General features: G+C 36.4%; 1 protein-coding gene and 1 long non-coding RNA gene across 2 annotated transcripts in view; both read right to left on the bottom strand.

The window, feature by feature from the left end:
* Positions 1-13,443, bottom strand: part of LOC137656345 (uncharacterized) — a 239,123-nt gene that overhangs the window by 117,941 nt on the left and 107,739 nt on the right. The gene's annotated exons all lie outside the window — the stretch shown is intronic.
* Positions 5-4,445, bottom strand: LOC137656733 (uncharacterized). The gene is made up of 3 exons (XR_011047008.1): positions 4,391-4,445; positions 2,386-2,484; positions 5-1,746 (listed from the first exon to the last, which is right to left on the bottom strand). It is a non-coding gene; the product is annotated as an uncharacterized lncRNA (long non-coding RNA).

Below are 13,443 nucleotides of genomic sequence, written 5' to 3' on the forward strand. Positions count from 1 at the left end.
AATTTATCATAGCTTTCTTTATGATCTGCTTTGCTTTCTACATTTTCATTGATGATTTTTTAAAACTTGCTACTTTTACGTCCCATCATCCTACGGCTAACTTCATCCAGACTGTTTTCAAAGATATGTGGAGCCTCATTTTCACAACAGCTGGTTTTGTGTTCTTTCTAAAGACTTAATGAACCTGTCATTTTTCTGGTATCCTCATGAGTAGTTTCCTAATTCGGAATGTGTTAACAATTCCTTGTTTAATCAATTGTCCATTGTTCCTCACTGCTTATTTCAGACACCAGGTTTGAGGAAGAGTCACCTCACTGACTGATACAAATTCATTGGTCTATAATTAATGTAAATGGAAGTCACATATACGGAATCAATAAACCATCTTTATCTTACTTTTACTCTAAAGTAGTATAGTTACGACAATACGTTATCATCAGTTTGGCAATGTGCTGTCGTGTAAACTCCTCTTCAATTTCATGGTCGGTTTATGGCCAGCTCATGACTTTGATTCATATTTTTTTGCGGATTTTAATAGTTTCTTTCATGATAAATCCTCCAGGAATTGCACCTTATTTCAGTATCTTTATTTCCCTTGATCAGTCTTTTTATCATAGGGTGACAGTATAAAATTAAGTTTTAATCTCTTCCAGCCAGAATACTTGAGTACGTTTAACTTTTGGTGTGTTTTAGAGGTGGAGCATTCTTCGAGATACATTCTACAACATAGTCTGCCTTTAAAAAGCATCACTAACCCAGGTACCTGTATTACTTTATCCTTTTCATTTTGTCCATTTTTCTTTTTGTTCTCTTATCAATGTTTCATCTAGGGATGTAATTTATATAAATTTCCATGCTTTTTCTGTATGTGTTTTCAATGCTTTTTTTTAATGGTTGGTATATTATGTTTCTTATATTTTACAGATTAAATTAATCAGTTTGTATTGTAATTTTGACTTTTCTGTATCCTATCTACCAATATTTACAGTTCATTGCATTGTCAAACCAGACGTATCACTTCCAAGATAAAGATGGTAATATCTGACAGTCCATCAAGTGATCCATTGACTTGGTTTCCATTCTGATATCTGCTTATTACTACAATTATCCTTTCGACTGCTATTTTTTAACAAATTTCCTAAAAAAATTCAACTATGATTGAAAGTGATTTTAATTTTTCTCACATGAAATGGATACTCCAGACCTGCAGTCTATGACCTCATATCGGCCCTCATCTTACCTTTCAGGAATGGGCAATTCAAGTCTTTTTATAAATCTTTTCCAATATCTTAATCTTAATATGTTCCCAGCTTGCTCATACATAGAAATAGACTCCTTATCTGGTTTCATGCTTGGAAAACTCATATTTGATTTAGAGTAGTTTACATAATCACTTGTATATATTTGCCTTTTATTTTGAACATGTCTCAATTCCTGTCCTGTGAGTGAGTAGTGGTCTCTTACCTCATTTTGGCCAAGGAAGTACCCCAGTATGTTTCATCAAATGTCCAAATTTCTGTAATTTGCAAAATTCATTGTACAACATTCCTCATTGCAATTCTAGCTTTTCTGGGTATTTCTAGGGATTCATCTCCTTGGTGTTCCATTAGAATTAAGGAATTTTCTCCATGTAGCCTTGTAGCTTCATGTTCTTTTTTGTAGCAAAGAGTAGGCCATATTTCACTTGCTCTTTGCACAGAGATTCTTAGCTAGCAGATGCTGTCTTCAGCAGCTGTACTTATGAACCTGTAAAATATTTTACTCATTTAGAAAACAAACTTCTGAGTGTCAAAGGTTACAGCCTAGTTTCACTTGACTTAGTTTGTTGATCAAGAACTTGTCTACACTCTTCCTATCTACACAGTATATTATGAAAAATAAACTTCATTGAATAAAATGACTTCATGTTCACAATAGACTGTTTCCGGGAATGTTCTAAAGATGTTACTATAGGGAATATAAGCTAATTATACACAGAAAAAAAACAGCCCAGAATGTCATCTTACTTTTAAAAGATCAAGTATGTGCAGCAAATTAAACGAGTACTAATGCAACTTATATTACAGCAAAGGATAATATGAATGTTTTCAAACCTGCCACAACTATCAAAGATTTAACCAATGCTCAAACTCATTACATGGAATGCTAGTTGTTAACAAACCTTGAAAGGTCTCTGATTAAAATCAATTTCTTCAAGTCCTTTAATTCCCTATCATGGCTATAAAACTTTATTCCATGTACTGTACAAGGTCATTCAAGAAATGATTGACAGTTTTACATTATACTAAGCACTAGATCAGTGAACTAATTTTAACAGTTTGTATGATCCTACATCCTACTCATCTTAAAAATAAAGTAGGTGATATTTAGTTTAAAATTCCTTACCATTCATTCTGCAGTAGCAGATCCCATTCAGAGATTTTGTCAGAAGAATATATTCCATGTTCTGTATCACTTGACTTGAAGATTGCTCAGAAACCAGGCCTGAAAGAACAGATTATATCCCTGTTAGCATATACTTTCTTCAGTAGCTGAATTAATGAAACTGTAAGAGTGTTATATCCTTTTAGAAACAAAAATAAAATAATAAGAGTACGGCCTAAAGTTTCTCTAAATATAATTTGACTAAGATCAACCATCTATATTCTTCTTGGATGCAAATATTCAACAAAATTAAACACTAATGTTTGTCCATTCCTTCAGAGACATTTAGTAATAAGCAAAGTTGTGTTGATCATGAACTATTTACGATTGAGAAAATTACGGTCTCTTGTGAGACTGGCAAATGTCTTGGATGCATAGTGCTTATGTAAAGCTTAAAATTAAGTTAATGATATACCTTTTATCAAAGTGTAATGACTACATAAGGGGGTCGACGAAGGTGGTGGAAATATCAAAGAAAGTGCAGGAAGGGAGGCTGAGATGGTATGGACACCTGATGAGGAGAGATGAGGACCATGTTGGGAGACATACTATGGAGATGGAGGTTCAGGGAAGAAGAAGAAGAGGGAGACCAAGAAAGAGATGGAGGGACTGTGTGAGAGGAGACTTACAGGAGAAGGAGATTGATGAGGCAGAAGCGCAGAATAGAAAAAGATGGAAACGGCTCATCCGCAACAGCGACCCCATATAAAAATGGGAACCAGCTGGGAAGAAGAAGAAGAATCTAGTCTTAAGGTGATGCAGGACAACTTCAATGGGTAATTTTAATACATACAGTATCTGAGAAATGAAAAATTCAACAGGGTAAACTAAACCTATTTGATATTAAGGATATTCAACTATGCAAGGGGAAAATAGAGATATCTACTTTTCAATAATCATTCTATATTGGTCATGACCTGGTAGTTAGTTACCTCAATAAGTAAATTACCATTTCAATTGCAAAACAGTATATTTCTTGACCAACTCAACCTGATCACGAACTGACATCTGGTAACTATCTTTTGTGCGCTTCTGAAATATACCTCCCTTGATTGTAAGCATGATGTGCCATTGCATGCTAACCCCAGTCAATACTGTTCAATTTTGCATATGCAACCTTAACCCTTTTACCCCCAGGCTATTTGTAAATTTCCAACCCTTAACCCCCAAGGGGTTATTTTTTTCCCAGCACATTTTGCAGTATATTTTATTTAAATTGCTCTAACAGCCTTAATTTTTGTCATAGAGAGGTCAGGTTGGTCTCATTCTCTTGGAAAATGCCTGAATTTTCTCAAAAAATTATCAAAAATATGAAAAAAAAAAATTTATAGCCTTTTTTGCAAGGACGTACCAGTACGTCCATGGGCGTAAAGGGATGGCTTTTGTGAAACTTACCAGTACGTCCTTTGGGGGTAAAAGGGTTAATATACAAAACACCCATGAACAAAATTTTTCCCCTTCACAGAAGAAAATTAGCCATCAATCTGATGTACTGGAGTTGAAATAAATATTTCTATCTTTGCTGAGCATTCGCCTAACTTGGATATACCATAATTCATTTTCTTTCATTGTGAGAAAGTTGCTAATTAAACGAAACGATATTATGTAATCAGTCTTTAACCCTACTAAACAAAAGCAATTAATTTCCCTTAAATAACATGTTCTATGGCTTACGGGGAAGATTGGGTTAGATTTAAAGGAGGTAATACCTTTTTTTAACGATTTATAATTTTAAAAACAGGTTTCGATTTTTACCGAGTAGCCACACTACCAAATATCCTTATATTCTAAGTGACATTCAAAATGAAAACCCATTAAAATCAAGAAAATTACTCAATCGTAGAGTAAGGTTATATTAAAAATAAATACTCATCATGAACCATTGATTACTACAATGCATTCAAAAATTTTTGGTACTGGGAAATATATCAACCTTGATGCTACACTTAACTGATGCTTGACTTACCATAATACTTGTGGTTGAGTCCAGGTGTGGGTGGTTCCATTCAAGGTGTGGGGGGGGGTCCATTCCAGGTGTGGGGGGATCCATTCCAGGAGTGGGGGGGTTCCATTCCAGGTGTGGGGGGTCCATTCCAGATGTGGGGGGGGTCCATTCCAGATGTGGGGGGGTCCATTCCAGATGTGGGGGGGGGTCCATTCCAGATGTGGGAGGGGTCCATTCCAGATGTGGGAGGGGTCCATTCCAAGTGTGGGGGGTTCCATTCCAGGTGTGGGGGGGTCCATTCCAGGAATGGGGGGAGTCCCATTACAGGTGTGGGGGGGAGTCCCATTACAGGTGTGGGGGGGGGCAGTCCCATTCCAGGTGTGGGGGGCAGTCCCATTCCAGGTGTGGGGGGGCAGTCCCATTCCAGGTGTGGGGGGCAGTCCCATTCCAGGTGTGGGGGGCAGTCCCATTCCAGGTGTGGGGGGCAGTCCCATTCCAGGTGTGGGGGGCAGTCCCATTCCAGGTGTGGGGGGGGTCCCATTCCAGGTGTGGGGGCGGTCTCATTCCAGGTGTGGGGGATCCCATTCCAGCTGCGGGGAATCCCATTCCAGCTGCGGGGGGATCCCATTCCAGGTGCGGGTGGCTGACATTTTTCGTGGGAATTACTGTATCCAGACACCTGCAATAGTTCAATAAATAATCATTTTCTAAAGCCTGCTTACTTTACTGTGTTCATTACATATTACGGATGGCAATTTGACTCACAAATTAAAAAGATATTTTTTTTTTTTACAATTGAGACTCAGGACAAACATATACTTATAATAAATTGTTCATATTGACATGTTATTGAACACCAATAATCAAAGAACGAGTATTACACAAGTTTGTTGTTGACATTCAGTACTCTCAATTACCTATAAAACCCATATGTTTTCAAGATTACATAATTACTCTGTCCAAAGAAAAGCCTTACAACGTGTGCTTACATAACTTGCTCTTAGTAAATGCATAAACCTTAATATAATTCCAAACTTGTCCAAAACTGGGTGAATATGATGTTAAACTAAGGCATTTTACTTATGTATTGACCTTCACTCTATGTTAGAAGCAAAAAGGTATCAAGGTATTTTAACCTTTACTGTACTTTATGTTAAAAGTGAGGAATAGAGAAAATTAACTTCTTATAGATGAAAAATAAAGCAAATTCTCAAACTTCATGAACTTACCTGGACATCTGCTTTTCCATTTTGATGTTGAAGTGGGACTCGGGTCAAATTGAGAGGATCGATACATCCATATGAAGTAGATTCGATACAACCCAAGTTGTTTATTATTGTTATTATTATAGAAATATAAAAAGCTATGCTACGACTATTTGGAAAACTGATACGAACAATTTCAAAAACTAAACTTAATTTCTTCAAGTGCCCATAATCTTTTCATCAGACCTATTTATATAATGCTAAATAGACTTAACTAATGCAAAATTCATTCTTATTCAGATATCCACTTTACAAATAGCTCAAATTTATTAATAATTGCCCTATAATAAACTTATCAATGTCTCGATACACTACCAATCTTTTATCCTTACTTCAAGGTTTTAAATCTATCATCTTAAATGTTTTCATTTCCGATATTATTCTATTGAAAAAAGTTGGCAAAAACAAGGACAGCCAAATTTTATATAAAACAAAAACCTTAATGACGACAAAAGATAACTCTAGTAAGGTATGATTAGGGAAGTAAATTGAACAACAATTAAATGATAAAGGTCACTTTACCTTTCATACAAAACTATCTTGGAATGAGCCCTGTTAGTAGTTTTGTTAAAAGACATTTTCACATTTTCTGTTACCAGCTGAAGCTTAATGGCTTTAATATACTATTTGAATTTAAAGTTATATAAGAACAAAAACGAGAGAAAAAATCTGAGATAGCTTGAGTTGTATTGAGTCTAAACTTCAAGGATTAACTTCATGGATGTACAGATACAACTTTAATCAAAATGGCCGTAAGTTTTGTAACGGCACACTGTCTGGAAAGAAAAACACAGTAAATTAATTACTTGTTGGATAAATGTCTGAGATTTTCATAAATCTTTGGTTGAGAAAAAAAAATTGCACGATACAGTTTGCTTTATATGGATGTATAACCATGGGTCAAACTAAAGTAATTAACTGTTTCTGATATGGCAGAAGATAGAGCTTCCACATTGAATCGGAATACTTTAACCCTTTTACCCCCAAAGGACGTACTGGTACGTTTCACAAAAGTCATCCCTTTACCCCCATGGACGTACCAGTACGTCCTTGCAAAATAATGCTATTTACAATTTTTTTTGCATATTTTTGAGAAACTTCAGGCATCTTCCAAGAGAATGAGACCAACCTGACCTCTCTATGACAAAAATTAAGGCTGTTAGAGCAATTTAAAAAAAAATATACTGCAAAATGTGCTTGAAAAAAAATAACCCCTGGGGGTTAAGGGTTGGAAAATTCCAAATAGCCTGGGGGTAGTAAGGTTAAACACCTGGATAATCTCATTTCATAGATTTTGCCAATTTTGACAAACTTCAGTTTTTGTCCTATTCAAGATGGTCATCCAAATTGTGATTACAAAACTAATTATTTCTTGCACACACACACAGAGTTGGTCTTAAACATATCTGCTTTACATAATGTACACAGTAATGGTAACTAGCTAATCTAACTACCTAGCAGGTGTGTCCTTCTGGGGGTGTACATACATACATACATACACTATAGTCCATTTCTTTTAGCGATGCATATTTGCACCGACTCGCGGCGGTGCCCTTTTAGCTCGGAAAAGTTTCCTGATTGCTGATTGGTTAGAATTATCTTGTCCAACCAATCAGCGATCCGAAAACTTTTCCGAGCTAAAAGGGCACCGCCGCGAGTCAGTGCAAATATGCATCGCTAAAAGAAATGGACTATAGGGTATGGATGCAACCCGTCAAAAGTGAAGCCTAAATATTTAGATATGAACGTGCGCGCACACAGATTCAACCCTACCCATTCCCACCCTCTTTCCTAACAGAATTTTGGGCAATTTGTGGGAGAGAGTGCATTCCAAGTGGTTGCCGGTCACTGTGGCAAGAAAGAAATGTGTATGTATGTATATATGTGTGTGTATGTATGTGTATATATATTCATATATATATTAGTGTACGCAACTCATAAAAAATGACTGCTAAATATTTAGATAAGATATGCATATGTACACCCCTCTCACAAGGGTAGACTACACCTTTCCCCCATACCTGAGGGATAGGTAAAGCCAAGTGTAACTGAAAAGATTCCACACACACACACAAGAAGCCTTCTCCACCGTAACCCAGCCCCGCCCCCACAAACAAACACCAGTTAGCCGTTCATCAACACCCATGCACCAAATGACTCCCAGACCCATAACATTTCTTTGCCGAGACTAAAGCATTAACAGTGTTAACATACACCAGCCACTCGTGTTCCTCATCTTCTTATCTGTTTTTATTTCATTTAAAGCCTTATGGTTATAATGGACTACAAAACATGATTTACTGTATTAGCCTATACAAAAATCTTCAAAAACAATCCTCAAGGAAGAAGAGATCTTTCATCCTTTTACAAAAAGAATTACTTAAAACATTTAGAGCAACATGTTTAGTGACTTTCTAATTACACCTTATACAAAGAATAAGTAGTCAGCTTCCTTGTATACAACAATACCTTGTTACTTTCTGTATCACGAAACCTAAATCCAGGAATCTCTTTCCAGCTTGATCCACGAATTCTCAAAATCTTTTATCACGGCTAGCATTTATCATATACGATTTCAACGACAACATGATGTCAATATCCAACAGATTTAAATATAAATCCTTTCATTTTGCATATCAAATCATTAACCCACGTGCCCAGATCAGTTTAAGACAACATAGAAAATACAGTTCCATTCAAGACCTACAGATAGAGCACTCTTTCTGTAGGTCGTTCCTTTGCGCGCTATCAACCACCATCAGCCACTAGTAAAGTCATGTTTGAATCTTCAGTAATGAATTACTCAAGATAAATGCCATTGACACAGAATTTACCATCGCTAAGTATTTTGATTAGTAACTGTTTTAAAAGGACGGCATCAACAGATAATTACTGCAGGAAAATATGGTTATGGCAAAACTATCTTTGCTTTCTTTCACCTTTGCAAATTCAAATTATGGTTTTCAGAGTTATTGGCTGCCATCTCTACTAAGATTAATAGATCTCTAGTTGCTTACAAAGGAAAAAAATACTTGATGATTTTACTATACATTTTCTCAGCCATAAGTTTTGATGTTCCAAGGCTCCCACTATCCTTAACATTGGGAAATTTGGGTTAGTTTTGTGAAAAATAGCCACAACATAAATCCTACTTTCATTATAAGAAATTTTTGTATCAACATTACATGTCGTGACTTCATAAAATATTTCATTTTTCCTTGTTTCCTTTTCTCACCGAGCTATTTTCCCTGTTGGGGTCCCTGGGCTTATAGAATTCTGCTTTTCCAACTAGGGTTGTAGCTTAGCAAGTAATACTAATAACAATAATTAACCCTGGATAGGTACGGTGGGTCGTTTGCGACCCCGAGCGTCAAAAAAAAACAGGTTTTTCTCACGTGACTCACCCCTGTGACTGAATTTTTGGGTGATCGACCTGCAGGAGGTGTCTCCCCTACACGCTCTAGTAGTGTCCAGATGTGCATTGCTGTAGCTGTACTCCTTCCCCGATTTCTGAGACGTGTCGGGGTCGTTCGCGTCCGAGTTTACCCTTCTGAGGTAGTTTGCATAATTATCAAAGTTATTACGTATTATGAAATTGTCGTAGAATGGTGCAACTTGTATAGGTTATCAGTTGTGGAAAGTCTTGGTGGATTGTTTGGCTACCATGTGCATGTTTTTTTTTTTTAGTTAAAATGTCGTTCATCACCACGAGGACCATTTTACCGCGAGTGCCCCTTTTTCATTTTTTTTCATTTTTTTGCCAAGTCATTTTTCCGTAAGATATTGCCAAATAGTGTCGTAAAACTTTTGCTTGTTTAGTGTTGGAAAGTGTGTCTAGATGATCTGGCTACCCATGCATGACTTTGTTTTTGTCAGATACGACGTAGTTATTGGTATATTGGGTATTTAACTGCGGTTACCAATTTCTGTTTTTTTTTCAATATTTGTAAAAATTACTACGTAGTAAGGAATTGCCGTATATTATTCATTTTTTTTTTCATGTTTATGTGTTAGAAAGTGTGCCTTGATGGTTGGGCTAACACGTGCATGTCTTTTTTTTTATCTGAGATGTCGTATATTAGAATGTCGGGCATTTTACCGCGAGTGTCCCTTTTTAATTTTTTTTAATTTTTTTGCCAAGTCATTTTTCCGTAAGATATTGCGAAATAGTGTCGTAAAACTTTTGCTTTTTTAATGTTGGAAAGTGTGTCTAGATGATCTGGCTACCCATGCGTGATTTTGTTTTTGTCAGATACGACGTAGTTATTGGTATATTGGGTATTTAACTGCGGTTGCCAATTTCTGTTTTTTTTTCAATATTTGTAAAAATTTACTACGTAGTAAGGAATTGCCGTATATTATTGATTTTTTTTTTATGTTTATGTGTTAGAAAGTGTGCCTTGATGGTTGGGCTAACACGTGCATGTCTTTTTTTTTTATCTGAGATGCCGTATATTAGAATGTTGGGCATTTTTCCGCGAGTGCCCCTTTTTATTTGTTTTGCATTTTTTTGCTTAGTCATGTTACCGTAAGGAATTGGCAAGTAGTGTCGCAAAACTTATATTTTTATAGTGTTGGAAAGTGTTTCTAGATGATCTGGCTACCCATGCCTATTTTTTTTTTAGCCAGATATGGCGTATATATAAGTATGTGTTCGATTTTCCTGTGATTGCCATTTTTTCGTTTTTTCCCATTTCTTTCAAAATTACTACGTACTAAGGAACTATCACAGAGTAATATTTCATTTATATGTTTATTTGTCGGAAAATATGCCTTGATGGTTTGCCTAGCACGTGGCTGAAATTTTTTTTTTCTGAAATGCCGTATATTAGAATGGCCATTTTTCCACGAGTGCCCCTTTTTATTTGTTTTGCATTTTTTTGCTTAGTCATGTTACCGTAAGGAATTGGCAAGTAGTGTCGCAAAACTTATATTTTTATAGTGTTGGAAAGTGTTTCTAGATGATCTGGCTACCCATGCCTATCTTTTTTTTAGCCAGATATGGCGTATATATAGGTATGTGTTCGATTTTCCGGTGATTGCCATTTTTTCGTTTTTTCCCAATTCTTTCAAAATTACTACGTACTAAGGAACTATCACAGAGTAATGATTCCTCTAGATGTTTATTTGTCGGAAAATTTTGTTTACTTTTTTTTTTATTGAATATCATCAAATTTTTTTAGCTAAAATATTGTTTTACATTTTTTTTTTCGATTTTATTTCCCTTCAAAAAAAATTTTTTGGGTCAGAATTTTAATTTTATAGTCGTAAAATAATCGACAATTATCCAGCAACCCACCATACAATTTTTATGCATATCCAATAATAATTAGATTAGTAAATAACACCTTGGAATTGACATACCCTTCCTACATTTCAAGTGGCAGATTAGGGAGTCTGAGTCAGTGTGGTTGGCGGCCATTTTGTGGACATATCCGAAGCGTAAGCTGCCCTATCTATATATATTCTTGTTCCCTATAGAATTTGTGATATTTTGGTATATTTTTACCTGCATAAATATCATATTATATATTAAATATATGTATTTTTTTACGAAATTTCCAAGTACTCAAAAAATTACCTTTAGATATGGCCCCTGATATAAATGTAATTTACAAAATAATGAAGATTTTTTTACATATTTCTATTTTAGGATAACATATGTTTATTCCCTAAAAAAATTAGCCACTTCCTATTTCATTTGGGTACCCAAAAAAATTCATGAAATTTGGACAATTTTTTTTGGCCAAAAAAAGTTACCCTTTTTTTCTCATTTCAGATCTTCACCTCCATGGGTCTGACTTCATCCAAAATACATCAAGATGTGTCCTAAACATTCAAGAATCAATTCCTAAAAGGATTTGTGTATATATGTATAAACTTTTTTTTTATGAATTTTTATGTCAGGTCTTTTTTTTTTTCTACTTAATTTTTTAAAATATTTATGATAAATAGTTTTTCTGCAGATGAGTAGTATTTATCTTTACAGTTGTTTTAAGCATTCATTGAAGTTTTTTTTGGCAAAAGAAAAAAGGAGGTTACTGCAAAAACTGATTTTTCAAGAATTTTTTTTGGCGTCGGGGTCGTTCGCGTCCGAGTATACCCTTAAAGGGGTGTCCGAGGACCGTACCTATCCAGGGTTAAAGGAAAATGTTGTGTGGGTCGAGTTATTGACAGACGAGGCTATACAGGTAGACTAGTACACAAAAATTTTTGACACTCACTGCAAACAAGGAAAAATGGTATAAAACTCTTAGCCTATAGCCTACCACCTTTACTCTAAGGTACACCAATTACTAGAAGTAATCTTTTATGTATTTACAAGTTGCTCAATAGATACATGTGTGACTCGAGTACTTCTCAACGCATCACCATCTCCCATTATAATACGAGGGGTGGGCACAGTCACACACAGCTTCTTGTAAAAATCAAGGTTAAACAATGAGTTTAAATACTCTTATTGTTCAATTGGACACAATCGCACTTCCAGTAGGTGTTTGATCACTATTTTCTGAAAGAATGACAAATTTGGAAATTTGAATTTTTCCTAGCAATAAAAACCTGGAGTTCTTTACTGTAATATGGAGTATTTATTTTGGTGAAGCTAAAACCAGCCAATAAGCTTTCGTCAGGGTATAACTACCCACTGCTGGTTAGCAGGGTAAGATCGGGGTAGGATAGCACCCCTGATCCAACCAGAAGTCATGACCAACCGCCACTTTCATAATTTCGGCAAGACTTTCCGGGGGTAGGTACTGGCAGGTACAGTATGTGTAAAGAGCTTCACGGTTGTATTACTAGGAGAAACACACATTTCCAAATTTGTCATTTGTTCCAGCAACATACAAACCTCCCTCTCTTTACTACGGAACTCGCCTTAAGGTTGGTGGAAGTCCGCAAATCAACTGACGGGTAACTGTCCCACAGGGGGGTCCTTCTTGTACTTTGTACAGGTTGACCTTGAGTGATTCTTGCACCTCGTCATCCTGAGCCTGGCCAATCAGTACTGAAAATAGTTTCTGTGAATACAGAACTTAGCATTGAGGTTAGGTTGAGCCCTTTACTAAATCTCAATATTACCAGACTTCCCTGACTGGGAGACGAGGTCAAATATAAACATATACCAGGTTGCCAAACAAAGTGATACTCATCCGCAGATAGACAAGGTCAGCTGTACAGGGTTTCTCAGATGCTGCACCCCACGAGAGGGGAGGATAAGTAGGAAGTGGCCAGTCACTCCCACATTCACCTTAGGCTTATTCAGGGGTAATGTTTGCCCTCTACCCCTTGCTACTTGTTCTACAAGGGACCTGAGGTGTATTAAGACCACATTTTGAGCAGCCACCATAGGACCTATTGAGAATGTGGCTAGGCTCCTGTGGATTATGTATTGCAGGTAATGAGTAGTGAATGTTTGAATTTCCACCTGCCCGCTTGAGGTACCTGCTCAAGAGAAAAATTTTCACAGAAAGCCAAGGAAGTACTTACTCCCCTGACATCGTGTGCACAGGAGCATCTATTGGACGGCGATCGGTATGAAGACAGTGCCCTTTCTATCACTCGCCTGATCCACTAAAAGATCCCTGTGCTAACAAAGAGCCTGTTTATCTTGGGTCGAGTTCTTCTCGTTCTTTTGAAATATAACAAACGCTCCTATGGGGCATAGTAATAATTGGTCAGGATCACCCGTTACAGACCAGAGACACTCAATCCGAATGGGCTCCAATCTGGGATCTGCAACAGACAGAATTTGAGTCTGCAACAAACTCTGGGACAAAACAGTGTGACCTAACATCCCCATGAATGGGC

Source organism: Palaemon carinicauda, chromosome 17 (assembly GCF_036898095.1).
Source record: "Palaemon carinicauda isolate YSFRI2023 chromosome 17, ASM3689809v2, whole genome shotgun sequence".
NCBI lineage: Eukaryota > Metazoa > Arthropoda > Malacostraca > Decapoda > Palaemonidae > Palaemon > Palaemon carinicauda.